Source organism: Pseudophryne corroboree, chromosome 9 (genome assembly GCF_028390025.1).
Source record: "Pseudophryne corroboree isolate aPseCor3 chromosome 9, aPseCor3.hap2, whole genome shotgun sequence".
Classification (NCBI taxonomy): Eukaryota; Metazoa; Chordata; class Amphibia; order Anura; family Myobatrachidae; genus Pseudophryne; species Pseudophryne corroboree.
The window spans coordinates 121,533,808-121,560,913 of NC_086452.1; the positions used below are offsets into that span (position 1 = coordinate 121,533,808).

At 52.0% G+C, this 27,106-nt stretch overlaps 1 protein-coding gene across 2 annotated transcripts in view; it reads right to left on the reverse strand.

Annotated features, from left to right (window-relative positions):
* Positions 1-4,279, reverse strand: part of TDRD5 (tudor domain containing 5) — a 602,913-nt gene extending 598,634 nt beyond the window's left edge. For both annotated transcript variants that reach the window (XM_063939810.1, XM_063939811.1), the window contains exon 1: positions 3,980-4,279. The gene's annotated coding sequence lies outside the window, so the exon portion shown is untranslated. The remainder of the gene's footprint in view (positions 1-3,979) is intronic.
* Positions 4,280-27,106: the final 22,827 nt, after the last annotated feature.

Below are 27,106 nucleotides of genomic sequence, written 5' to 3' on the forward strand. Positions count from 1 at the left end.
TACCTCCCTTTCCATGGGGGAAGCTGGCAGGGCCGATTTTAGGTAACGGTGAGGGGGCATCACTTCGAATTCCAGCTTGTATCCCTGAGACACAATCTGTAAAGCCCAGGGATCCACCTGAGAGCGAACCCACTGGTGGCTGAAATTTCGTAGACGCGCCCCCACCGCTCCCGGCTCCACCTGTGGAGCCCCAGCGCCATGCGGTGGATTTAGTGGAAGCCGGGGAGGACTTCTGTTCCTGGGAACTAGCTGTATGGTGCAGCTTCTTTCCTCTACCCCTGCCAAGAAAAGATGCACCTCTGACTTTCTTGCTTTTTTGTGATCGAAAGGACTGCATTTGGTAATACGGTGCTTTCTTAGGTTGTGAGGGAATATATGGCAAAAAAATTGACTTCCCAGCCGTAGCTGTGGAAACTAGGTCCGAGAGACCGTCCCCAAACAATTCCTCACCCTTATAAGGTAAAACCTCCATGTGCTTTTTTGAATCGGCATCACCTGTCCACTGCCGAGTCCACAGGACCCTTCTGGCAGAAATCGACATTGCATTAATTCTTGAGCCCAGTAGGCAAATGTCCCTCTGGGCATCCCTCATATATAAGACGACGTCTTTAATATGCTCTATGGTTAGCAAATAGTATCCCTGTCCTGACAGGGTAATAGACCACGCTGCAGCAGCACTATCCATGCTGAAGGCAATTGCAGGTCTCAGTATAGTACCTGAGTGTGTATATACAGACTTCAGGATAGCCTCCTGCTTTTTATCAGCAGGCTCCTTCAAAGTGGCCGTATTCTAAGACGGCAGTGCCACCTTTTTGACAAACGTGTGAGCGCCTTATCCACCCTAGGGGATATCTCCCAACGTGACCTATCCTCTGGCGGGAAAGGGTACGCCATCAGTAACTTTTTAGAAATTACCAGTTTCTTATCGGGGGAACCCACGCTTCTTCACACACTTCATTCACTCATCTGATGGGGGAACAAAACACTGTCTGCTTTTTCTCCCCAAACATAAAACCCCTTTTTTTGTGGTACCTGGGTTAATGTCAGAAATGTGTAACACATTTTTCATTGCCGAGATCATGCAACGGATGTTCCTAGTGGATTGTGTATATGTCTCAACTCGTCGACACTGGAGTCAGACTCCGTGTCTGCCATCTGAGGTAGCGGGCGTTTTTGAGCCCCTGATGGCCTTTGAGACGCCTGGGCAGGCGCGGGCTGAGAAGCCGGCTGTCCCACAGCTGTTACGTCATCCAGCCTTTTATGTAAGGAGTTGACACTGTCGGTTAATACCTTCCACCTATCCATCCACTCTGTGGTGTCGGCCCCACAGGGGGCGACATCACATTTATCGGCATCTGCTCCGCCTCCACATAAGCCTCCTCATCAACCATGTCGACACAGCCGTACCGACACACCGCACACACACAGGGAATGCTCTGACTGAGGACAGGACCCCACAAAGTCCTTTGGGCAGACAGAGAGAGAGTATGCCAGCACACACCAGAGCGCTATATAATGCAGGGATTCACACTACCCACAGTGATTTTTCCCTTATAGCTGCTATAATACACAGATTTGCGCCTAAATATAGTGCCCCTCCTCTCTTTTTAACCCTTTGAGCTTGAAAACTACAGGGGAGAGCTTGGGGAGCTGTCTTCCAGCTGCACTGTGAAGAGAAAATAGCGCCAGTGTGCTGAGGGAGATAGCCCCGCCCCTTTTTCGGCTGACTTTCTCCCGCTTTTTTATGGATCCTGGCAGGGGTATTTTACACATATATAGCCTCTAGGACTATATATTGTGTTATTTTGCCAGACAAGGTGTTAATATTGCTGCTCAGGACGCCCCCCCCCCCCCAGCGCCCTGCACCCATCAGTGACCGGAGTGTGAGGTGTGCATGAGGAGCAATGGCGCACAGCTGCAGTGCTGTGCGCTACCTTGTTGAAGACCGAAGTCTTCTGCCGCCGATTTTCAGGACCATCTTCTTGCTTCTGGCTCTGTAAGGGGGACGGCGGCGCGGCTCCGGGACCGGACGATCGAGGTCGGGCCCTGTGTTCGATCCCTCTGGAGCTAATGGTGTCCAGTAGCCTAAGAAGCCCAAGCTAGCTGCAAGCAGGTAGGTTCGCTTCTCTCCCCTCAGTCCCACGTAGCAGTGAGTCTGTTGCCAGCAGATCTCACTGAAAATAAAAAACCTAAGAAATACTTTCTTTTTCTAGGAGCTCAGGAGAGCCCCTAGTGTGCATCCAGCTCAGCCGGGCACAAGATTCTAACTGAGGTCTGGAGGAGGGTCAAAGAGGGAGGAGCCAGTGCACACCAGGTAGTCCTAAAGCTTTCTTTAGTTGTGCCCAGTCTCCTGCGGAGCCGCTATTCCCCATGGTCCTTACGGAGTTCCCAGCATCCACTAGGACGTCAGAGAAATTGCCTGTGTGCCCCTCCCCCCCGCCCCCCGTTTTGGTCCCGTGTTACTTGAAATTAGCTTGGAGGTCCGGGCCAGCGTCTCTGCAGCGGCTGTGAAGAGAGAAAATGGCGCTGGTGAGCTGTGCGGCTAAGACTCGCCCCTTCCCGGCGCACTGTAGTCCCGCTCCCGGCGCGCTGTAGTCCCCCCCCCCCCCTCCTCAGCGCCCTGCACCCTGTGAGTGCCGTTGGTGTGGGAGCATGGAGCGCAGCGCGACCGATGCGCTGTACCTCCGTACTTCTTTCTTCTGGCTTCTGTGAGGCGGGTTACGGTACGGCTCCGGGAACAAGCAGCTAGGCGCACCAAGTGATCGAAACCTCTGGAGCTAATGGTGTCCAGTAGCTGAGAGGCAAATCCCTTAAACTAAGAAGTAGGTCCTGCTTCTCTCCCCTCACTGCCACGCTGCAGGGAGCCTGTAGCCAGCAGGTCTCCCTGAAAATAAAAAAACCTAACAAAAGTCTTTCCAGAGAAACTCAGTAGAGCTCCCCTAGTGTGTGTCCAGTCACTCCTGGGCACAAAATCTAACTGAGGTCTGGGGGAGGGGCATAGAGGGAGGAGCCAGTTCACACCCAGTCAGTCTTTTTAGTGTGCCCATGTCTCCTGCAGATCCCATCTATACCCCATGGTCCTTTTGGAGTCCCCAGCATCCTCTAGGACGTAAGAGAAATATGGTGTGTGTGCCCACTTTTCCAGTGTATTTCATGCGCAAAACAGCTTTGGGCCAGGCAATATACAAGTGAGTGGGTCATGTGTAAGTGACCATCCTCTGTTGATTTCAGGTGTCAAATTTGTGGCCCAAGACTAGTTAACCCTTGCAAATCTACAGCTACTTATTCAAAATGGCAATTTATAAAATGGTGTTTGTGCCCACTTTGCCAGTGTATTTCATGCCCAAAACAGCGTTGGGCCAGGCAAAATACAAGTGGGTCACATGCAGGCCCAAGACTGGTTAACCCTTGCAAAACTAAATTTTCTGAATAAGAAGCTGGAGCTCGAATAAGAAGTGAATCTAAGAAGCTGCCCGAATAAGAAGCTAACTTCAGCCTCGTGTCTTGGACCTAGTAGTGGACATACAGTAGCAACAATTACAGTGCACATGTGTAGCAATATAGGAACAGGAAATATACAGTCACATACAAAACCAAAATCAAAGCAGGTGTACAAAAGCAGCAGGCCTGGGGTGGAGGGCAGATATGACACCGACAACTACGTGCAGCAAATGTCCAGCAACACACGGACACCACTCATCTGGGTATAATATATGGGAGACACCTGCAGAAACCAGTACAGGTGTTCGCTCAGGGACTATTCACAACATAAAGAACTTTATTTCATTATAATATACTTATTTGCATGTTATATACTATCCTCCAGTATATCCTATCCATCAATGGCAGACATGAAATCAATGGTAAAAACTGTATCTCCTATGCAGAAACACAGGCATGTCATGCTGTAACTGGTCCATCACAGATCAGGCCCATCTGCAGTGACTCGTTCACATGTAAATAATAATAAATCACTTACTGTCCACACTGTGGTCACACCCGCACCCAGGGACGCCTAATCACTGCGCGGCCTCCCTCGTGCTGCTCGGCCTCCCTCAGTGTCTCTGCGCAGGACGCTGCGGAAGGGCCACGCCCGAGAATAGACACCGTTGTTACAGCGTTCTCTCCCCGTGGCGCTGCTGATGCCAACGTCACACGCTGCCGCCCGCGCGGCGACGTCATGGCTGCACTGCTGCTGCTTCTGGGAGCCTGGGACTGGTCTGGTAGTAGAACCGCAAGCCCTAAAGCAGCAGCATGCTCGGTGTTGGTCGCGCAGTGTGGTGCAGCCTGTTGTGATCTGAATAATTGACCCTTTAAAGTCCAGAAGGAGAGCTCCACTAGTCATAATCATCTCTGAGATAGCTTGGGAATTGCAGTGGGAGCAGCTCACATTCCAAGTTGATCGCACGTAGCAACTTTTTGCTGCCTGTGCGATCAACTAGACACCGTGCTGCGAACGCTTGTGCAGCCCAGCTCTGCGAAAAAAGATTCCTGTAAAACAAGACATGGGTAAGAGTTACCCTGTGCGATCGATCCAGCAAATACAGGTCCTGGAATTGACATCAGACATCTGCCCTCCAAACGCCTGGACACGCTTGCATTGGACTCACCACTCCCAGAAACCGGTGAGTATCCGCCCCGGAACGCCTCCCCGCTGTCAATCTTCTTGCGACCGCGCTAGCGATCACTTTCTTCTGGTCGTTGCCTGGCGACGGCTGTCGCTGGGCAAAGATTTGCGGGCGTCACGCAGGCGCAGTCCAGACCCGTTCACACCGCTGCGACAACCAGCAGCGCGTGAATGGTTCGAAATACCCCTCCCCCCCATGTTTGTACCTACCAGGTTTGTTTTTATATATATATATATATATATATATATATATATATTTCTCTTACGTCCTAGAGGATGCTGGGGACTCCGTAAGGACCATGGGGTATAGACGGGCTCCACAGGAGATAGGGCACCTAAAAAGAACTTTGACTATGGGTGTGCACTGGCTCCTCCCTCTATGCCCCTCCTCCAGACCTCAGTTAGATCTTGTGCCCAGAGGAGAATGGGTGCACTGCAGAGAGCTCTCCAGAGTTTTCTGTGGAAAAAGAATTTTGTTAGGTTTTTTATTTTCAGGGAGTCCTGTTGGCAACAGGCTCCCTGCATCGTGGGACCGAGGAGAGAGAAGCAGAGCTGGCTTGTCAAGTTGGGCACTGCTTCTAAGGCTACTGGACACCATTAGCTCCAGAGGGAGTCGGAACACAGGTCTCACCTGGGGTTCGTCCCGGAGCCGCGCCGCCGTCCTCCTGACAGATGCCGCAGATAGAAGCCGGATAGAGAAGGCAGAAGACATCTTAGGCGGCAGAAGACATCAGATCTTCATACCGCTGCGCGCCATTGCTCCCAGTCACACACAGAACAGCACTGAAGGGTGCAGGGCGCAGGGGGGGGGCGCCCTGGGCAGCAATAAACCTCACATTTTGGCACAAATACAGTTGGATTAGACTGCGGAGGCAGTAAATCTATGATCCCCCGCCATTTTGTTGAAAAATCACTGGGACCGAAGCCTGCCGTCGGGGGGGGCGGGGCTTCATCCTCAGCACTAACCAGCGCCATTTTCTCCACAGAAGCTGCATGAGGAAAACGCTGGCTCCCTGGTCTCTCCCCTGCTGAACACAGGCTGGAAAAAAGAGGAGGGGGGCACATCAGTGACGCAGTGAGTGGGAATTGGCATAATATATATATAAAAAAGCGCTATCTGGACATATTTTTTCCAGTGTTTTAAGCGCTGGTGTGTGCTGGCATACTCTTTCTCTGTCTCTCCTTAGGACCTGGTTGGGGTTTTGTCCCCTTATAGGTTAATCCCTGTGTGTGGGGGGTGTCGGTACGTGCGTGTCGACATGTCTGAGGCGGAAGGCTTCTCCAAGGAGGAGGTGGAGCAAATGAGTGTTGTGTCCCCGTCGGTTGTGCCGACTCCAGATTGGATGGACATGTGGCATATGTTGAATGCAAGTGTGGCATATTTACATAAAAGGCTTGATAAGGCTGGTTTAGGGGGGACATCAGGGGGTCAATCCTCAGATTGGACCGACTCACAGGGCCCGTCGGGGTCTCAAAAGCGTCCCTTAACACAAGACACTAATACCGACACGGATTCTGATTCCAGTGTCGACTATGACTAAATACAATTGCACCCTAGGGTGACTAAAACCATTCAGTGTATGATTGTGGCAATAAGGGATGTGTTGCATATTGTGGATGAACCCTCGGTCCCCGACACAAGGGTACACATGTTTAAGGAAAAGAAACAGATTATTAACTTTCCCACATCTCATGAATTAAATGAGTTCTTTGGAAAAGCTTGGGAGACTCCGGATAAGAGACCGCAGATCCCCAAAAGAATTTATATGGCATACCCTTTCTCTAAGCAGGACAGGGAGATTTCGGAATCACCCCCCACTGTGGTCAAGGCCCTGACGCGCTTGTCCAAGAAAGTGGCGCTACCGTCTCCTGACACAGCGGCCCTTAAGTGTGAGAGGTGCGGTTGGGGCCTGCGAGTGCGTGTGGTGGTGCCTGCTGCCGTGCAGGTGTAGACTCGGTACTCACCAGGCGCCGCTCGCTCTCACCTTCAGGTACCGGAACCCTCAACGGACCTGGAAATCTTCACTCGGATCCGGACACGGCGATTCCCTCTCGGAGCTGACCGACGACCGAGCTGAGGAGAGAATGGTCTACATTAAAGGGGGTATCGACCCTGCTTCCGGTGGAACAGGGGATACCCCAGGGGTGGCTGCGACCTTCACCGGCTGGGTGAATGGTCATCACCGGCACAAAGCCTCAGCTACCCAGCTTTCACACACTCGCGCTTTCGCACGTAGTGTGATGAAAGGGATTCTCACGTCCGTGAGCAATCCTAACTCCGGCGCTCGGGGACAAACAAGGGACAGACGTACACGGATGCTACTCACCGTCACAAGTCTTGCACTCCGATCTTCTCCACTTACAGGTCCCTGTAAGGAGGCAAAGAGAAACAGCCGTGCAGGGCCTAACTCTGACCTAGTGTCACACCCTATACTATCTACAACAGCAGAGCCCTCAAACTAGCGCTGTGGGTGTGGTGCAACACAACTATGCACAACTTACACAACACATACACTTTGCCCTGCACGGTAACAACATATATCACACTATCGGAGTTACAACATAAAACGGTGCTGTCCCTTTTCTACCCGACTCAGAACACCCAGTAGTGGGGACCGCACAGCTCACCCACCTACCGTACTCTCAGGGTGGCCTGAGCCTAACGCCCAGTGCCACCTTTACTCACCTCGGGGAAAACACTGCTTCGCTGGGCCTGGCGCCCCCTAACTGCACACAGGCCGGAGGCCTGACTTCGCCCACGGGCCTAGCGCCCGCCTAACTTGCTGCCCGTTGGGTGACCTGGGCCTTGTGCCCAGGGTCACCTTATCTGTACTTACTGGCCAAAATACGCTAGGGCCTAGCGCCCTCTAATGTCCCAACAGGCCTATTGCCTGAACTGCCCCTCGGGCCTAATGCCCGCCTAACTGTGCCCACAGGCCGGTGGCCTGACTATTCTCATGGGCCTAGTGCCCAACATGTGCCCCCCAGGCCTAGTGCCTGCCTATCTGGTGCCGCAGGGGTTGGGTGGCTTGGGCCTAATGCCCAAACCACCTAATCAGACAAATGACCCCCAATCTCCTAACTGCGCCACAGGCCTAGTGCCTGACTTGTGCCCGCGGGCCTAATGCCCGTCCCTGGTGGTCGAGGGAGGAAGAGGGGAGGATAGCCTCACTGAGGCCTTACCTAACCCGAGGGCCTCCGGCACCGTCTTCTGCCGCTGACCCGTCCTGGCCAGCGGCGCCGGCGTCTCTCCTCCGCGTCCAGCCGCCGCTGGACATCTTCTCTTCCGATCCCGACCGATGACCTCCTCCGGCTCCTCCTTGCGGCGTCTGGATCTTCTGCGCTCCGGCGCGCCGACCTCCGTCCGCGCTGCTCCCGCCCGTCTTCTTTCTTCTCCCACGCGAACCTCTTCCTCGCGCTCCTGCGCGCGGGCTCCTCCTCTTCGCCGCTCTTCGGCGCAGCCTCCTTTACGAACGGCTCCCGCCCGGCGTCTGACGTCAGACGCCGGGGGCGGGGCCTATGACGCGGCGAGCGCCGATTGGCTCGCCGCGTCACTCTCCGATTGGCTGCCGCTCCGGGAGCCGCGATTGGCTCCCGGAGGGCGCCAAGATTTAAATGCCCCCGCAGTCTCTGGTCCGGTGCAGGGAAAAAGGTAATCCCTGCACCGGACACCCGCCGCCACGCACCAAGCGCTGGGGACAGACAAGCTGCCCCAGCGCTGTCCCCAGCTAGGGACGGCAACATGGATGTGCCCACAGGGCACATCCTTACATTTCCCCCCCCTTTTTCCTTTGTAGTCCCTACAAAGTTCCTCACGACTTCCATTGTCCGCGGGTCAGGGAATTCAGAGGTCCCTCCGGCGAAGGTACATTCGGGGGCCCAGCCTGGACCAGCTGTGACCCCCACATCCTTCCTCCTCCAGCTCCGGGTTCCTCTTACGTCCTGACCTCCATCGGCGGATCCTCTGGGGGAGTGGCATCTCCTCACGGTCGCTTGACGTTGGCCACCAAGGGGAATCTTCCTCCACGGGGACAACAGTCACCCACTCTTGGCCTCCGATACCGTCTGTGGCTTCGTCCCTGTCGTCCGGGTGTGGTATCGACCACCACCCAACAGCGGAATCCTCCGGGGCATCCGTTTCCTCCCGGGCAACAGCCACCACATGTCGCATTTCCTCGTGGGGCATCTCCAAAGGTCCTATCTCTTCCTCTGGAACGGGTCCTCCCACGGCATCGCAGTCCTGTCCCCGTACGTCGGTCCATTTCGGCACTCCTGGCAGGTATTCTTGCTCCAGGACTATCTCCTCCTCTTTCCGGAGGGCATTCAACTGGGAGCATGACTCCACCCGATCCTGCCAGTCACTCTCGACGGCGCTTCCGATGCCAGAGTCGTCCTCCATCTGTTCTGGGAGGGATTCGTCGGCGGACAGCTCACCGTAGTCCGAGTCCTCCTCCGATATCTGGACTGGGGTATTACTTTCCTCCTCAGCGTACTTCTTCGCTTCCGCTGGCACCTCTGCTTCCTCAGCGTACTCTTGCGCTTCCGCTGGCATCGTTACTTCCTCAGCGTACTCCTTCGCTTCCGCTGGCATCGTTACTTCCTCAGCGTACTCCTTTGCTTCCGCTGGCATTTCTTGGTACCCAGGACACTCCTGTTCCGCACGTCCTGGTCGTGGACGGTTCCATCGCGGGGAGATTCCGGACGTCTCAGTCACTGGGTCTTCACGCTTTTCTTCGCAGCGTGGCCTCTTCACCTCCCAGTCGTCCACCTCCGCCTCATGCGGGAAAGGATTCTGCCTTACTGGGGTCACTTTCTTGGGACAGAGTAGGTCCTCGGCATCTTCCCAAGGGCACTCACTGGCCGCATGTCCTGGTCGCCGACACTTCCAACAAGGGAGGGCCACTGCCACCTTCTCCAAGACGGGTTCCTGGTCCGCCTCCTTCACTGGGGAATCTTCACCCGTTGGTTCCGGCTCCGTGGAAATGGGCACCTGCGAATTAACTTCAAGCAAGGCCTTCCGCTCCATTTCCCTGGTTTCCTCCTCCCATCTCTGGGCGCGACCATCCGCAATCATCCGGTCTTCATTCCACGGACAATCGGGAAGCGCATGTCCTCTCGCCTCGCAGAGCGCACACACAGGCTCTGCAGCCACCCGGTCCCAAAGCTGCTGACGAGACTCCGTCATCTGCTTCACCGTGGCCTCGTAGTCCGTCCTGTCTTCAGTCCATGGACATTCCAGGAGCAGATGTCGGGGATCTCCACAGTTTTCACACCGGGGATCAACCTCGTCTTCGCTCGACTCTTCGTCCCAGGGACAACTGTTGTGCTCATGCCCATAGTTTACGCAGAGCAAACACCAGGACTCTTTCGCTTGGCCCTTCTGACGTCTTCGGTCCGCTTCCTGGACCACCTTCTTTGGGGACGTCTCTCGCCAAGTACACTCGTCGGCAAAGTGACCTGTTTGCCGACATTTCTTGCAGGGCGTCACAGCGGCCTTCTTGCGCCCCTTCTCCCGGCGCTCTTCTTTTCCACGCTGGACCGACCGCTGCACCATCTTCAGGATGTCTGCACCAGACACCGTCACCCAGTCGCTCTGGTCCGCACACGTCCGGGGGTGAGTCTTCTCCGGAGCCGTCCGCAGGGAGGTCTTCTTGGTGGCGTTCCACATCGTGTCCGTGATCCGGTCTCTTTGATCCTGCCGACTACGCCAAATGTGAGAGGTGCGGTTGGGGCCTGCGAGTGCGTGTGGTGGTGCCTGCTGCCGTGCAGGTGTAGACTCGGTACTCACCAGGCGCCGCTCGCTCTCACCTTCAGGTACCGGAACCCTCAACGGACCTGGAAATCTTCACTCGGATCCGGACACGGCGATTCCCTCTCGGAGCTGACCGACGACCGAGCTGAGGAGAGAATGGTCTACATTAAAGGGGGTATCGACCCTGCTTCCGGTGGAACAGGGGATACCCCAGGGGTGGCTGCGACCTTCACCGGCTGGGTGAATGGTCATCACCGGCACAAAGCCTCAGCTACCCAGCTTTCACACACTCGCGCTTTCGCACGTAGTGTGATGAAAGGGATTCTCACATCCGTGAGCAATCCTAACTCCGGCGCTCGGGGACAAACAAGGGACAGACGTACACGGATGCTACTCACCGTCACAAGTCTTGCACTCCGATCTTCTCCACTTACAGGTCCCTGTAAGGAGGCAAAGAGAAACAGCCGTGCAGGGCCTAACTCTGACCTAGTGTCACACCCTATACTATCTACAACAGCAGAGCCCTCAAACTAGCGCTGTGGGTGTGGTGCAACACAACTATGCACAACTTACACAACACATACACTTTGCCCTGCACGGTAACAACATATATCACACTATCGGAGTTACAACATAAAATGGTGCTGTCCCTTTTCTACCCGACTCAGAACACCCAGTAGTGGGGACCGCACAGCTCACCCACCTACCGTACTCTCAGGGTGGCCTGAGCCTAACGCCCAGTGCCACCTTTACTCACCTCGGGGAAAACACTGCTTCGCTGGGCCTGGCGCCCCCTAACTGCACACAGGCCGGAGGCCTGACTTCGCCCACGGGCCTAGCGCCCGCCTAACTTGCTGCCCGTTGGGTGACCTGGGCCTTGTGCCCAGGGTCACCTTATCTGTACTTACTGGCCAAAATACGCTAGGGCCTAGCGCCCTCTAATGTCCCAACAGGCCTATTGCCTGAACTGCCCCTCGGGCCTAATGCCCGCCTAACTGTGCCCACAGGCCGGTGGCCTGACTATTCTCATGGGCCTAGTGCCCAACATGTGCCCCCCAGGCCTAGTGCCTGCCTATCTGGTGCCGCAGGGGTTGGGTGGCTTGGGCCTAATGCCCAAACCACCTAATCAGACAAATGACCCCCAATCTCCTAACTGCGCCACAGGCCTAGTGCCTGACTTGTGCCCGCGGGCCTAATGCCCGTCCCTGGTGGTCGAGGGAGGAAGAGGGGAGGATAGCCTCACTGAGGCCTTACCTAACCCGAGGGCCTCCGGCACCGTCTTCTGCCGCTGACCCGTCCTGGCCAGCGGCGCCGGCGTCTCTCCTCCGCGTCCAGCCGCCGCTGGACATCTTCTCTTCCGATCCCGACCGATGACCTCCTCCGGCTCCTCCTTGCGGCGTCTGGATCTTCTGCGCTCCGGCGCGCCGACCTCCGTCCGCGCTGCTCCCGCCCGTCTTCTTTCTTCTCCCACGCGAACCTCTTCCTCGCGCTCCTGCGCGCGGGCTCCTCCTCTTCGCCGCTCTTCGGCGCGGCCTCCTTTACGAACGGCTCCCGCCCGGCGTCTGACGTCAGACGCCGGGGGCGGGGCCTATGACGCGGCGAGCGCCGATTGGCTCGCCGCGTCACTCTCCGATTGGCTGCCGCTCCGGGAGCCGCGATTGGCTCCCGGAGGGCGCCAAGATTTAAATGCCCCCGCAGTCTCTGGTCCGGTGCAGGGAAAAAGGTAATCCCTGCACCGGACACCCGCCGCCACGCACCAAGCGCTGGGGACAGACAAGCTGCCCCAGCGCTGTCCCCAGCTAGGGACGGCAACATGGATGTGCCCACAGGGCACATCCTTACATTAGGACCCTGCAGATCGCAGGCAAGAAACTACCTTAAAGTGTATTTATTCTCATACGGGTGCTGTGTTAAGACCGACAGTTGCATCGGCATGGGTGTGTAGCGCAATTGCAGCTTGGACAGATGAGCTGACAGATCAATTTGATAATATGGATAAGGATACTATATTCCTAACTCTAGCCCATATTAAAGACGCAGTCTTATTTATGAGGGATGCTCAAAGGGACATTGGATTGCTAGCTTCTAGGGCCAATGCCATGTCTATCTCAGCGAGAAGATCCTTATGGCCTCGCCAATGGACGGGTGATGTGGATTCCAAGAAACATATGGAAGTACTACCCTATAAGGGGGATGTATTGTTTGGGGATGGGCTGACGGACCTGGTTTCCACAGCTACAGCAGGTAAAGCAAATATTTTACCATATATTCCCCAACAGCAAAAGAAAGTAACACCCTATCAGATGCAGTCCTTTCGGTCGCACAAGTCCAAAAGAGGTCGGGGATCCTCTTTCCTCGCCAGAGGTAAGAGCAGAGGCAAGAGAGCACCTGCTTCAGCAGGTGCCAAGGAACAAAAGTCCTCCCCGGCTGCTCCAAAACCCACAGCATGACGCTGGGGCTCCCCTGAGGGAGTCCGCACCGGTGGGGGCACGTCTTCGACTTTTCAGTCAGGCCTGGGTAAGTTCGGACCTGAATCCCTGGGTGTTGGAAATAGTTTCCCAGGGTTACAAATTGGAATTCGAGGAGGTGCCCCCGAGCCGATTTTTCAAATCGGCCCTACCAGCTTCCACATCGGAAAGGGATGTAGTGTTAGCTGCAATTCAAACGCTGTGTATACAGCAAGTGATAATCAAGGTTCCCCTGCACCAGCAGGGAAGAGGTTACTGTTCAACCCTATTTGCGGTCCCGAAACCGGATGGTTCGGTCAGACCTATTTTTAATCTGAAATCCCTAAACCTGTACATAAAAAGATATAAATTCAAAATGGAATCTCTCAGAGCGATAATAGCCAACATGGAGGAGGGGTAGCTTATGGTGTCTCTGGACATAAAGGATGCGTACCTTCATGTCCCCATATATGCCCCCCATCAGGAATACCTGAGATTCGCTGTACAGGATTGTCATTACCAATTTCAGATGTTGCCGTTTGGACTTTCCACGGCCCGGAGGATTTTCACCAAGATAATGGCGGAAATGATGGTGGTCCTGCGCAAGCATGGAGTCGCAATTATCCCATACTTGGACGATCTCCTGATAAAAGCGAGATCAAGGGAGAAATTGCTGAGCAGTGTGGCGCTCTCTCTCAGAGTGCTCCAGCAACACGGTTGGATTCTAAATCTACCGAAGTCACAGTTGATTCCGACAACTCGACTACCGTTCCTAGGTATGATACTGGATACGGAACAAATGAAGGTCTTCCTCCCAATAGAGAAAGCCGAAGACATCCAAAACATGGTCAGAGACCTGCTAAAACCGAAAAGGGTGTCAGTTCACCAATGCACTCGAGTTCTGGGGAAAATGGTGGCGGCCTACGAGGCCATTCCCTTCGGAAGGTTCCATGCAAGGACTTTTCAATGGGACCTTCTGGACAAGTGGTCCGGGTCCCATCTGCACTTACATCGGAAAATAACTCTGTCCCCAGGAACCAGAGTGTCCCTCCTGTGGTGGTTGCAAAGTGCTCACCTGCTGGAGGGTCGCCGGTTCGGGATTCAGGACTGGATCCTGGTTACCACGGACGCGAGCCTCCGAGGATGGGGAGCGGTCACATAGGGAAAGACTTTTCAGGGTCTTTGGTCAGACCAGGAGTCCTGTTTACACATCAATGTGTTGGAACTCAGGGCCATTTACAACGGCCTTCGACAAGCGGAGAGTTTTCTTCGAAACCTTCCGGTTCTGATTCAATCAGACAATGTCACAGCAGTGGCTCATGTGAACCGCCAAGGCGGGACAAGAAGCAGAGTCGCGATGGCGGTAGCCACAAGGATCCTTCGCTGGGCGGAAAATCATGTAAGCGCTCTGTCGGCTGTCTTCATTCCGGGAGTGGACAACTGGGAAGCAGACTTCCTCAGCAGACACGATCTCCATCCAGGAGAGTGGGGACTTCATCAAGAAGTCTTTGCAGACGTAACACGTCTTTGGGGAACTCCTCAAATAGACATGATGGCGTCACGCCTCAACAAAAAACTTCGGAGGTATTGCGCCAGGTCTCGGGTCCCTCAGGCAGTAGCAGTAGACGCACTGGTAACACCGTGGGTGTTCGAATCGGTTTACGTGTTTCCTCCTCTTCCTCTCATCACGAAAGTGTTGAGGATCATAAGACGAAGAAGAGTACAGACGATACTCGTTGTCCCAGACTGGCCTCGAAGGGCCTGGTACTCGGATCTACAAGAGATGCTCACAGGAGACCCCTGGCCTCTTCCTCTGAGGGAAGACCTGTTGCAGCAGGGGCCCTGTGTATTTCAAGACTTACCGCGGTTACGTTTGACGGCATGGCGGTTGAACGCCGAATCCTAGAAAAAAAGGGGATTCCGGAAGAGGTCATCCCTACTTTAATAAAGGCTAGGAAGGAGGTGACGATAAAACATTATCACCGTATCTGGCGAAAGTATGTGTCTTGGTGTGAGACCAAGAATGCACCTACGGAAGATTTTCATCTGGGTCGTCTTCTCCACTTCCTACAGACAGGTGTGGATATGGGCCTGAAATTAGGCTCAGTTAAGGTACAGATTTCGGCCCTCTCGATTTTCTTTCAGAAGGAATTGGCTTCTCTTCCAGAAGTCCAGACATTTGTAAAGGGAGTGCTGCATATCCAGCCCCCTTTTGTGCCTCCAGTGGCACCATGGAACCTGAACGTGGTGTTGCAGTTCCTAAAATCACACTGGTTTGAACCGCTTAACAAGGTTGAGTTGAAATTTCTTACCTGGAAGGTGGTCATGTTGTTGGCCTTAGCATCAGCAAGGCGAGTGTCAGAATTGGCGGCTCTATCACACAAGAGCCCCTACTTGATTTTTCATGTGGATCGAGCTGAATTGAGGACACGTCCGCAATTTTTGCCTAAAGTGGTTTCGTCGTTCCATATGAATCAACCTATTGTGGTGCCTGTGGCTACCGGTGACCTGGAGGATTCCAGATCCCTGGACGTAGTCAGGGCCTTAAAAATTTATGTAGCCAGGACGGCTAGAATTAGGAAAACAGAGGCTCTGTTTGTCCTGTATGCGGCCAATAAGATTGGCGCTCCTGCTTCAAAGCAGACTATTGCTCACTGGATCTGTAATACGATTCAGCAGGCTCACTCTACGGCTGGATTGCCGGTACCAAATTCGGTTAAGGCCCATTCCACTAGGAAGGTGGGCTCTTCTTGGGCGGCTGCCCGAGGCGTCTCTGCTTTACAACTTTGCCGAGCGGCGACTTGGTCAGGGTCAAACACTTTTGCTAAATTCTACAAGTTTGATACCCTGGCTGATGAGGACCTAGCGTTTGCTCAGTCGGTGCTGCAGAGTCATACGCACTCTCCCGCCTGATTGGATGCTTTGGTATAAACCCCATGGTTCTTACGGAGTCCCCAGCATCCTCTAGGACGTAAGAGAAAATAAGATTTTAAACCTACCGGTAAATCTATTTCTCCTAGTCCGTAGAGGATGCTGGGCACCTGTCCCAGTGCGGAAACTCTGCAAAACTTGTATATAGTTGTTGCTTACATAAGGGTTATATTACAGTTGACATCGGTCTTGGACCGTTACTGTCGTTTGTTCATACTGTTAACTGGTTATGTATGTTCCAGGTTACATGGTATGATTGGTGTGGGCTGGTATGAATCTTGCCCTTGGATTGCTAAATCCTGCCTTGTATTGTCCATCTCCTCTGGGCACAGTTCTCTAACTGAGGTCTGGAGGAGGGGCATAGAGGGAGGAGCCAGTGCACACCCATAGTCAAAGTTATTTTTAGGTGCCCTATCTCCTGCGGAGCCCGTCTATACCCCATGGTCCTTACGGAGTCCCCAGCATCCTCTACGGACTAGGAGAAATAGATTTACCGGTAGGTTTAAAATCTTATTATATATATATATATATATATATATATATATATATAAGCAGTACAATGAGGCGGCACTCAGTAGACTTTTCAAGTGTTTTAATAGCGTGTTCTACGTTTCGGGGACGCAGCCCCTGACGAAGGGGTTCTTTCTTTCTGCACTAGACACTGCACATGGGTATCCTTACCTGAGGAAAAGGCTTGATGCCTTGAAACGTCGTAAGACCTCCATGTTTTTCCATTTTTTGCACTTTATTGCCTTGTTTTGCACCATGCTTTGCATATAAAAGTTTTTTCAAGACCTTGGAGTGCCGCCTCTTGTCCTTTGCCAGATACACCTGAGCCACAGGTGGGGAAGGTACAAATGCTATATATATATATATATATATATATATATATATATATATATATATATTAGTGTTCACTCTTGGCTGTTTTAGCAGGGCGCCGCGCGCTGCCCGTTTTTTAGCAGACAAAACCCGCCCTGCCCCTTTTGCGGCGCCCTGCTAGAACAGCCGCCCGCTTCCAGCCCTCCCGGCGTGTATAGATGTCGTGCGCATGCGCGCGGCATCCATTCACGCATTGGGAGAGAGCTGGGGAAAGCCCAGCACCGACGGAGGTGCTGGGCACGCCCCCAACAGTGACGTCGCCGACCACAGATGCTCTCTATAGTAGCGTCTGTGGGCCGCACCGCCCCCTAAAATGACGTAGGCGTGGCCACGCCCCCTAATTTGCGTGCCCCCGTTTCGGACGCGCGCACGGCTTCTCCGTGCGCATGCATTTATGCCACCGGAGGCCGGCGCCATGCCCCTTTTCACTCCTAGAGTGAACACTATGTATATATATATATATATACATATATATATATATGTGTGTGTATGTATATATATATATATATATATATATATACACATATATATATATATATAAGGCGCAGGTCCGGCTCTCCCTGTATTGGATATAGGGGGGGTCATTCTGTCCCGTTCGCACGCAGCGGTTCATCGCAGCGGTGCGAACGGGTCGGAAATGCACATGCGCGGCGCCTGCAATGCGCACATGCGTCGTTGCCCGGCGACGGGCAACGACCAGAAGAAAGTGATCGCTAGCGCGATCGCAAGAAGATTGACAGGGGGGAGGCGTTCTGGGGCGGATACTCACCGTTTTCCGGGCGTGGAGATCCAAACGCAGGCGTGTCCAGGCGTTTGGAGGGCGGTTGTCTGACGTCAATTCCGGGACCTTCATCGCTGGATCCATCGCACAGGGTAAGTAACTGCAGGGCTGTTCTTGTTCTGCACAAAACTTTTTTTAGCATAGCAGGGATGCACAAGCGATCGCAGCCCTGCTATGCTAAAATACACTCCTCCATAGGCGGCGTCTAGTTGGTCGCATGAGCAACAAAAATTTGCTATGTGCGATCAACTCGGAATGACCCCCATAGTGCGCTGGGTGCCAGCACAATGAAGTGATATAGGCGAGTAGACAGGTGCGGCACTCCTGGCGTCTAAATAACTTAAGCTGAAGCATACATGAGTGATGGCAACGTTTCAGTGCCCTTTATTCCCGGCACTTTCGTCGGGTCAACAGAGTATAACAAAACGCTTACTTTTGTACATGATGTGCCCCCCGTGCAAAGAATCATCTTCCGGTCGCGGGACCGCACTCCCGGCCGGTCGGGGCCCAGTAAATGACGTCATCAAGAGACGTCCTAACATACGTGCTCCCCGTCACCATGGATGCAATACGCACTGAATGAAAACATGGAAATACATATAATACTGGATCACAAATACTAAAAACATATCACTACCTGTTAAATACCAATGCAGGTGCAATAAATAAATATATATTAATAGTTATATCTATTTATGATAATTTCCATAAATGACCATAATACTCCGTATTATACGGAGTATTATGGGCCTTTTCATCAGTCCCGTAGGCTGACCATATTATTCTTTTTACCTGGGACACTCATGAATTACACAGGTTCTGTGGCTACTTAAAACCAGGTGAAATGCAGGCTTGTAGTCAGCCAGCCCCAGAACCTGTGTAATTCATGAGTGTCCCAGGTTAAAGGGATAATATGGTCAGCCTACCGCCTGGGGGATCAGGTTCCAGACTGTGCACTTATATTATGCATTATATTTCTCCTACGTCCTAGAGGATGCTGGGGTTCTAAAAGGACCATGGGGTATAGACGGGATCCGCAGGAGACATGGGCACACTGTAAGACTTTGAATGGGTGTGAACTGGCTCCTCCCTCTATGCCCCTCCTCCAGACTTCAGTTAGACTCTGTGCCCAGAGGAGACTGGACACACACTAGGGGAGCTCTCCTGAGTTTCTCTGAAAAGACTTTATGTTAGGTTTCTTATTTTCAGGGAGACCTGCTGGCTACAGGCTTCCTGCATCGCGGGGGAGAGAAGCAGACCTACTTCTTCTGAGTTCAAGGGCTCTGCTTCTTAGGCTACTGGACACCATTAGCTCCAGAGGGTCTGATCACTTGGTTCGCCTAGCTGCTCGTTCCCGGAGCCGCGCCGTCACCCCCCTCACAAAGCCAGAAGAAAGAAGCCAGGTGAGTATTAGAAGAACAGAAGACTTCAGTGACGGCAGAAGTACTTCAGAGTCTCAGAGGTAACGCGCAGCGGTCGCGCTGCGCGTCATTGCTCCCACATACCAGCGGCACTACAAGGATGCAGGGCGCAAGGGGGGCGCCCTGGGCAGCAATATACCTCACAGTTTAACCCTGGCAAAGATGTATACAGTGCATAGGCACTGTATGCGGACCCCCACCAGTATAAAACTGTAAAAAGATAGCGGGCCTGAATCGCGCCGAGAAGGGGGCGTGGCTTAGCCCTCACAACTCTGTACGGCGCCATTTTCTCCTCACAGAGATGCTGGGCCCGCCAAAACACCTAACAGTGTAAAATGAGGGGGGGCACAGTTATGTAGTGCAATTATAGGTTCACCATGAGGCACTATAGATATATGTAAATAATGTGCGTGTGTACACAGAGTCGGTTAGAGTTTTCTGTGGTTTCCCTGTCAGAAATCTGCCCATGTTAGCAATGCTGGTGGGTGTTTAGTACACGTGTGTCGACATGTGAGTGATCTACCGCAAACAGATATGGGTATCCCTCTGTCGGCAGTGCCGACTCCAGATGGTACTTGATTCATGAGATTAAGTGTCAGCATGTCAGTAGTGGTAAGCTTTGCCAAAGTAAGCACTGTTTGGGGAACACAGAAGTATGTGGGTGACCCTGTCGGCACCAACTATGATGACTGGGTGTAAAAATATATAAAAAGCCTATACCTGTAGGTGTGTATATATGTATGGTATGTTGCAGTGAGCTGTAGCTCGAGCACAGACGTGATAGTATTTTGTGGGGGCGTCCTAGTGAAATTAGGGATATGTTTCCCTCAGATCCCTCTGGGTCACAAAAATTTTATTTTGCCCAGTCACTACTCCCTGTCGTCGACACGAATACTATGTTCTATGTCGGCCATAATGTTTCCTGATTAGATCCACAACATTGGCATTCAGTAGAAGTTCATACACATTCAGAACACATAAATGTCACTAGGGACCCTGATGTTCCTGACAGATTATATATATATATATATATATATATATATATATAGGTATATATATATATAGGTATATGTGTATTTAAATGTGTACAGTTATATTACAATTTATTATGAATGCTGAAGTAAAGTTATTCTTTCTCATGTGCTGGTCGCTCTGTTGAAGCTCTAGGTCAGCCATGACAAGATGGTCTCGAATCCTCACGAGGAGTCCGAGTGTTTATTCTCCCACCGTGGATGGAATAAAGTGAATGTCTACCCCTGGTCTACATGGGGCCCTGTCACCAAGGATCGTATACAGGAAGCTAAGTTATAATTTGAATTATATGCTTTGATGATATTTGCATTACATGCGCATGGGGGTGTACTTGTATTCAAAGATGGTCGGCTACCTTGTTATCCGATATAATCACCCCGGGGAGAAATGGGATATTCCTTGGGTCCTATCTAGAACATTGCAGCATGCTGCCGTGCAACAACAAGAGGTATGCACTGACTCCGAGAAATACTGGAGCATCTTCCCTATGAAGGGATAATCTGGTTTGGGGATGGCTTGGTTAAGTGGATCTCGGCAGATACCACTGGTATGTCTACCGTCCTGAGCTATGTTCCCTCACAACGGTTGCTGACGCATTTTTTGTGGGATGTAGTCATTTTGACCGGTCGGATACCATTTTGTTTTCCCCTTCTTTGCAGGTAGAGGAAGGTGAAAAGGTAAGAGGTCTGCGGCCTTTTCAAGTTCGCAGAGCAAGATATCATCCTCTGTTTCTACCACGTCCACCGTAGATCGCTGGGTCTATCTTGCTGGAGCCCACATCGGTGGGAACGCATCTAATACTCCTCAGTCAGTCCTGGAATGGACTTGACACAGTGAGTTAAGAATACAGTCCATAGGGGGACATACTCGAGTTTCCAGATGATTCCCCTCGCTGATTTTTAAAATAGATCTTACCGATTCTCCTATGGACGGGGAGGTAGTAGGCGACGCCATAAGGCTTGGTTCAGGATCAGGACATTGTCCTGCTGTCCCTGTAATTAAAAAAAAAAAAAAAAAGAAAGGGAATAAGCTGTTATTCAGGCTTTTTCGTGCTTCTGAGACCGGACAGTTCGGTCAGAACAATCCCAAAAAGATTTCTTCTTAAGAAGTTGAACTACAACTTGGAATCTCTCAGGGCAGAGATTTTCGACCTGTAAAAGAAAAAAGAGGTTTTAAGTGCGGTGTCATCCGCATTAAACTTTCCTATTTTTCTATTCAGGATTATCATTGCCATTTCACCAGAGTGATGGTGGTATGATGGTTTCCTTCTATAGTAAGAGCCATTATTTTTCTGTACTGGGACGCTCTCCTGACTGCGGCGAGGTCAAGAAACAAATGGTACAATTCGTTGTTTCTCTCTGACAGTTCTTCGTCACAAAGAATCGCTGTTGATCCCAACGACGCTGAGGTCGGAGTTGGGAATAAGTTTAGATACTGATCGGTTAAGAGTTTGTTTTTCCCTGTGGAAAGAGATCTGATGATCCAGAGTCGGATCAGGTTTGAAACAGTGTAAACCCGTCGATACCTTTCGTTGATGCGGAAGATGGTTGCGGCCAACAAGGCCATTCGGTGAGCAGGTCAAATGCCAGAGTAGTTTTGCGGGACCAGTTGGACATATGGGGGGTCATTCCGAGTTGTTCGCTCGCAAGCGGATTTTAGCAGATTTGCTCATGCTAAGCCGCCGCCTACTGGGGGTGAATCTTAGCATCTTAAAATTGCGAACGATGTATTCGCAATATTGCGATTACACACCTCGTAGCAGTTTCTGAGTAGCTCCAGACTTACTCGGCATCTGCGATCATTTCACTGCTTGTCGTTCCTGGTTTGACGTCACAAACACACCCAGCGTTCGCCCAGACACTCCTCCGTTTCTCCGGCCACTCCTGCGTTTTTTCCGGAAACGGTAGCGTTTTTTCCCACACGCCCATAAAACGGCCTGTTTCCGCCCAGTAACACCCATTTCCTGTCAATCACATTACGATCGCCAGAACGATGAAAAAGCCGTGAGTAAAAATCCTAACTGCATAGCAAATTTACTTGGCGCAGTCGCAGTGCGGACATTGCGCATTAAGCAGAAAATCGCTGCGATGCGAAGATTTTTACCGAGCGAACAACTCGGAATGACCCCCATGGTCCGGGTCTTACCTGCACATGCACCAGTAAATATTCCTAATTTACAGGACCAGGATATCCTGTGGTGGCTTCACAGTTCTCACCTCCTACAGGGACAATGGTTCGGGATCCAGGATTAGATCCTGGTGTCCATGGATACAAGTCTCCGAGGCTGGGGAGCAGTTTTTCCAAGGGAAGAATTTCCAAGGGGAAAGGTCAAGCCGAAAAGCTTGCCTGCAATAAGCATTCTTGGATTAAGAACTATTTACAATGGAACATCTTCTTCGTGTTCTGCCCATCTTAATTCTGTCGGACTGTCACGTCTAGCAAAGTTTGGGGATCCGGCAGTTGAGACTTGCCCAAGGAGGTAGCAGGCTGGGGAAGAACAAAATGAGGGGGTTGGATATAGTTCCTTTGCATGGGATACGGAGCAATGAAGGATGTAGGCGGAGTTTGAGAGTCAATGAAAAGTATTTATTATGTACAGAGCAAAGGTAGAAAACTGAGGTTGATGAACGGTGACTTGAGAATGTGGTCGTAGACAAAGAACTGTGGAACTGTGGGTGAGAGTAAAACGAGGCTGAAGACAAGAACCGTGGACTGCGACTTATGAGATGAAACTGCGGTAGAGGAGCTGAGAACTGAGGACGGTAGTTTGGGTCGTGACTGGAGACTGAGAACTGTAGACTGTGGCTTGAAAAGATGAAGCTGGAGATAACGAGCTGAGGACTGTGAATGGTGGTTCGAGGACTTGGCTGGTAGCAAGAATCTGCGGACTGTGGCTTGGAGGACGAGGCAAGAGACCCGGGGTCATCCGTGCCCAAAGGGTCTTACTGAACCGGGTTTTCCAAGAGCGTCTCCACGGGCAGCAGCAGGCTAGGAACGGGAAAACTGCAGCAGCAACTGAGAACTGGCAAAGCAGGGTTAGAAGTACCAGAATACAGCAGGAATCCTGGGAGCACAGGCTAAAGCACCTACAACAGGGTTGTAACTTGAAGCACTGACATCCATGTCCTAAACCAGCCCCCTTTTATAGGAAGAAGTCTCCCTGGATTGGCTGGAAAACTAGGAACAGGAATTATGTCAGAAACTTGGTCTCCAACATGGCGGCGCCCAGTAATGCAGACCTTTTCTGACAACATGCTGCTCACTGCCCCTGGTCTCCTAGGCAACGGCTTAGCGAGAGCAAGCTGCTGCAGCGGCGTCCCGCCGCCACGAGCGGACCCCCTCAACGCCATTACCGCTGCCTGTACCCTTGAACCCAGCGCCGCAGCCCTCCACCGCCGTTGCCTGGCCGCCCGTGAAGCCCGCCCCGCGGCCCCAGCGTTCCGGTAAGACCCCGGACGCTGACAGTACCCCCCCTTTTGCGGGTGGACTCCGGACACCTATAAGGTTTAGCTGGAAATTTGGCATGAAATGTCCGAAGAAGTCTTGGGGCATGGACGTCCTCTGCCTCTACCCAGGACCTTTCCTCAGGTCCATATCCCTTCCAATCAACTAGGTACTGGAGGCGACCATATCGTTTGCGGGAGACAACATGCTGCTCACTGCCCCTGGTCTCCTAGGCAACGGCTTAGCGAGAGCAAGCTGCTGCAGCGGCGTCCCGCCACCATGAGCGGACCCCCTCAACGCCATTACCGCTGCCTGTACCCTTGAACCCACCGTGAAGCCCCGCGGCCCCAGCGTTCCGGTAAGACCCCGGACGCTGACACGGACGAATAAACAGCAGTGGCGTAAGTAAGCCACTAGGGCGGAATGAGGAGCAGAGCGGAAATGGTGGAAGCCACAAAAGTTTCCGATGAGCGGAAAGGCAGGTAAACGCTCTATTAGAGGTTGTCGTTCCGGGTGAAGACAACGGAGAAATAGACTTCTTAAGCACGATCTTCATCCAGGAGAGTGGGGGTCTTCATCAAGAAGTTCACAGAAATGACAAGTCTTTGGGGAATTCCTCGATTAGACGTGAGGGCGTTTTCGCCTCAACAGAAAACTTCGGGGATGTTGTTCCAGGTCAAGGGACACTCAAGCTATAGCAGTGGACCCCCTCGTGACACCTTGGGTGTTTCAGTCGGTCTATGTGTTCCCTCCACGTTCACTCTTTCCGAAGGTGATAACCATAAGAAAAACAAAGATTCAGGCGATCCTCATTGTTCCGGTCTAGCCAAGGAGGGCTTGGTATCCAGATCTTCAAGACTTACTCATAGAAGATCCCTGACCTCTTCCTCTAAGAGTGGTCCTGTTACAGCAAGGACAGAGCGTGTACCAAGATTTACCGGGGCTGCGTCTGACAGCTTGGCGGTTGAACGCCATATCCTGGCCCGAAAGGGTATTGGGGGTCATTCCGAGTTGTTCGCTCGTTGCCGATTTTCGCTATACTGCGATTAGCCGCTAACTGCGCATGCGCATGGTACGCAGAGCCCATGCTCTTAGTTATTTTACTAAAAACTTAGTTATTTTGCTGTAGCATCTGCGGCGCTTTTCAGTCGTACTGGTGTTCGGTAAATGATTGACAGGAAAGGGGCGTTTCTGGGTGGTAACTCAGCGTTTTCCCGGCGTTGGCTAAAAAACGCAGGCGTGTCAGGAAAAAACGCGGGAGTGTCTGGAGAAACGGGGGAGTGGCTGGCCGAAAGCAGGGCGTGTTTGTGACGTCAAACCAGGAACAAAACGGCCTGAGCTGATCGCAGTGTAGGAGTAAGTCTCGAGCTACTCAGAAACTGCTAAGAATAATTTATTCGCTATTCTGCTAATCGTTCGTTCGCAATTCTGCTATGCTAAGATACACTCCCAGAGGGCGGCGGCCTAGCGTGTGCAATGATGCTAAAATCAGCTAGCGAGCGAACAACTCGGAATGACCCCCATTGCCGGTGAAGTCATTTCCACATTGCTTCAGGCTAGTAAAGGAGTAACGGCGAAGATTTATCCCCGTATTTGGAGGAAGTATGTGTCTTGGTGTGAATCCAAGAATGCTCCTACGGAAGAAATTCGGCTGGGTCATTTTCTCCATTTTTTGCATGCAGGTGTGGATGCAGGCCTAACGTTAGGCTCCATTAAAGTGCAGGTTTCGGCCTTATCAATTTTCTTTAAAAAAAAAAAAAGAATCGACCACCTTTCTAGAAGTTCAGACTGTCGTGAAAGGAGTGCTGCACTTCCAACCTCCATTTGTGCCCCCAGTGGCACCATGGGACCTTAATGTGGTGGTGCAGTTTCTTATGTCACACTGGTTGGAACCTTTATGTAAGGTAAAAATTTCTCTCTTGAAAAGTGGTCATGCTATTGGCATTGGCGCCCGCAAGGCGGGTGTCGGAATTGGCGGCTTTGCCTCAAAAGAGCCCTCTTTGATCTTCCTTGTGGATAGAACGAAATTGAGAAATTGGCAACAATTTCTGCCTAAGTGGTTTCTGCGTTTTCACAGGAACCAGCCTGTTGTCGTGCCTGGGGCTACTTAAGCCTTGGCTGATTCGAAGTCTCTTGTGGTAGTCAGAGCTTTGAATATTTGAGTCGCCAGAACGGCTCAGATTGGGGAAACAAAGGCTCTGGTTATCCTTTATGCTCCCAACAAAATTGGGGCTCCTGCTTCTAAGCAGACTATTGCATGCTGGATCTGTGATACGATTCGGCAGGCTCATTCTACGGCTGAATTGCCGTTACCGAAGTCGGTGCAGGCCCATTCTACCAGGAAGGTGGGCTCTTCTTGGGCGGATGCCCGTGGAGTCTCGGCGGTTCAACTTTGCCGAGCGGCTACTTGGTCGGGTTCAAACACTTTTTTCCTAAGTTCTACAAGTTTGATACTCTGGCTGATAAGGACCTCAGGTTTGCTCAATCGGTGCTGCAGAGTTGTCCGCACTCTCCCGCCCGGTCTGGAGCTTTGGTATAAACCCCATGGTCCTTTTGGAACCCCAGCATCCTCTAGGACATAGGAGAAAATAGGATTTTAATACCTATCGGTAAATCCTTTTCTCTTAGTCCGTAGAGGATGCTGGGCGCCCGTCCCAGTGCGTACTGTATCTGCAGCTATTGGTTGTCGTTACATGTGGTGTTTTCTTTGCAGTCAAGTCTGTTGCTGCGGTTATTCGTGCCATGACATGCGATATGTGATTATCGGTCATGATACACATAAGTTGTGCTACGTTTTCGGTCAGCATTTTGCTGTATGGTTTTTCCATGCCGTCAGCTGGTGTTCTATTTAATTCCACGTTCTGCGGCATGTTTGAGGTGTGAGCTGGTATGACACTCACCGTGTTTAAACAATAAATTATTTCCTCGAAATGTCCGTCTCTCTGGGCACAGTTTTCTAACTGAAATCTGGAGGAGGGGCATAGAGGGAGGAGCCAGTTCACACCCATTCAAAGTCTTATAGTGTGCCCATGTCTCCTGCGGATCCCGTCTATACCCCATGGTCCTTTTGGAACCCCAGCATCCTCTACAGACTAAGAGAAAAGGATTTACCGGTAGGTATTAAAATCCTATTATACAGTATATGTTACCTTATACTGCACATGGCTATGGTGTATTTTCTATAGTGCATTGCTGTTATTAATCTGGTGCATTATCAGGGTGGTCTTCAGGTTGCCGACTGTCGGGATCCCGGCGCACAGTATACCGGCGCCGGAATCCTGACGGCCGGCATACCGACAGATTTTCTCACTCGTGGGGATCCACGACCCCCCTGGATGGAGAATAAATAGCGTGGCACGCGCCACCGTGCCCGCAGCGTGGCGAGTGCAGCGAGCCTGCAAGGGGCTTATTTGCGCTTGCCCCATTGTCGGTATGCCGGCGGTCCGGCTCCCGGCGCCGGTATGCTGGTCACCAGGAGCCCGGACGCCCGCATTCCATGCTACACCCCATTATCATACATGCATTAGCAGTATAGAGGTATCAATGAGCCTATGCACTCTCTAATGGGGATGGCGGTCATTAGGTCGACATGAGTTATGTCGACATACATTGGGTCGGCCATGTTTGGTCAACATGCATTAGGTCGACATGATCACTATGTCGACGTGGTCATTAGGTTGACCTGGAAAAAGGTCGACATGAGTTTTTCACAATTTTTTTTTTTCATTTTTTGACCTTTTTCATACTTAACGCTCCATGTTGACTACAATTGGGAATGGTAACCTGTGT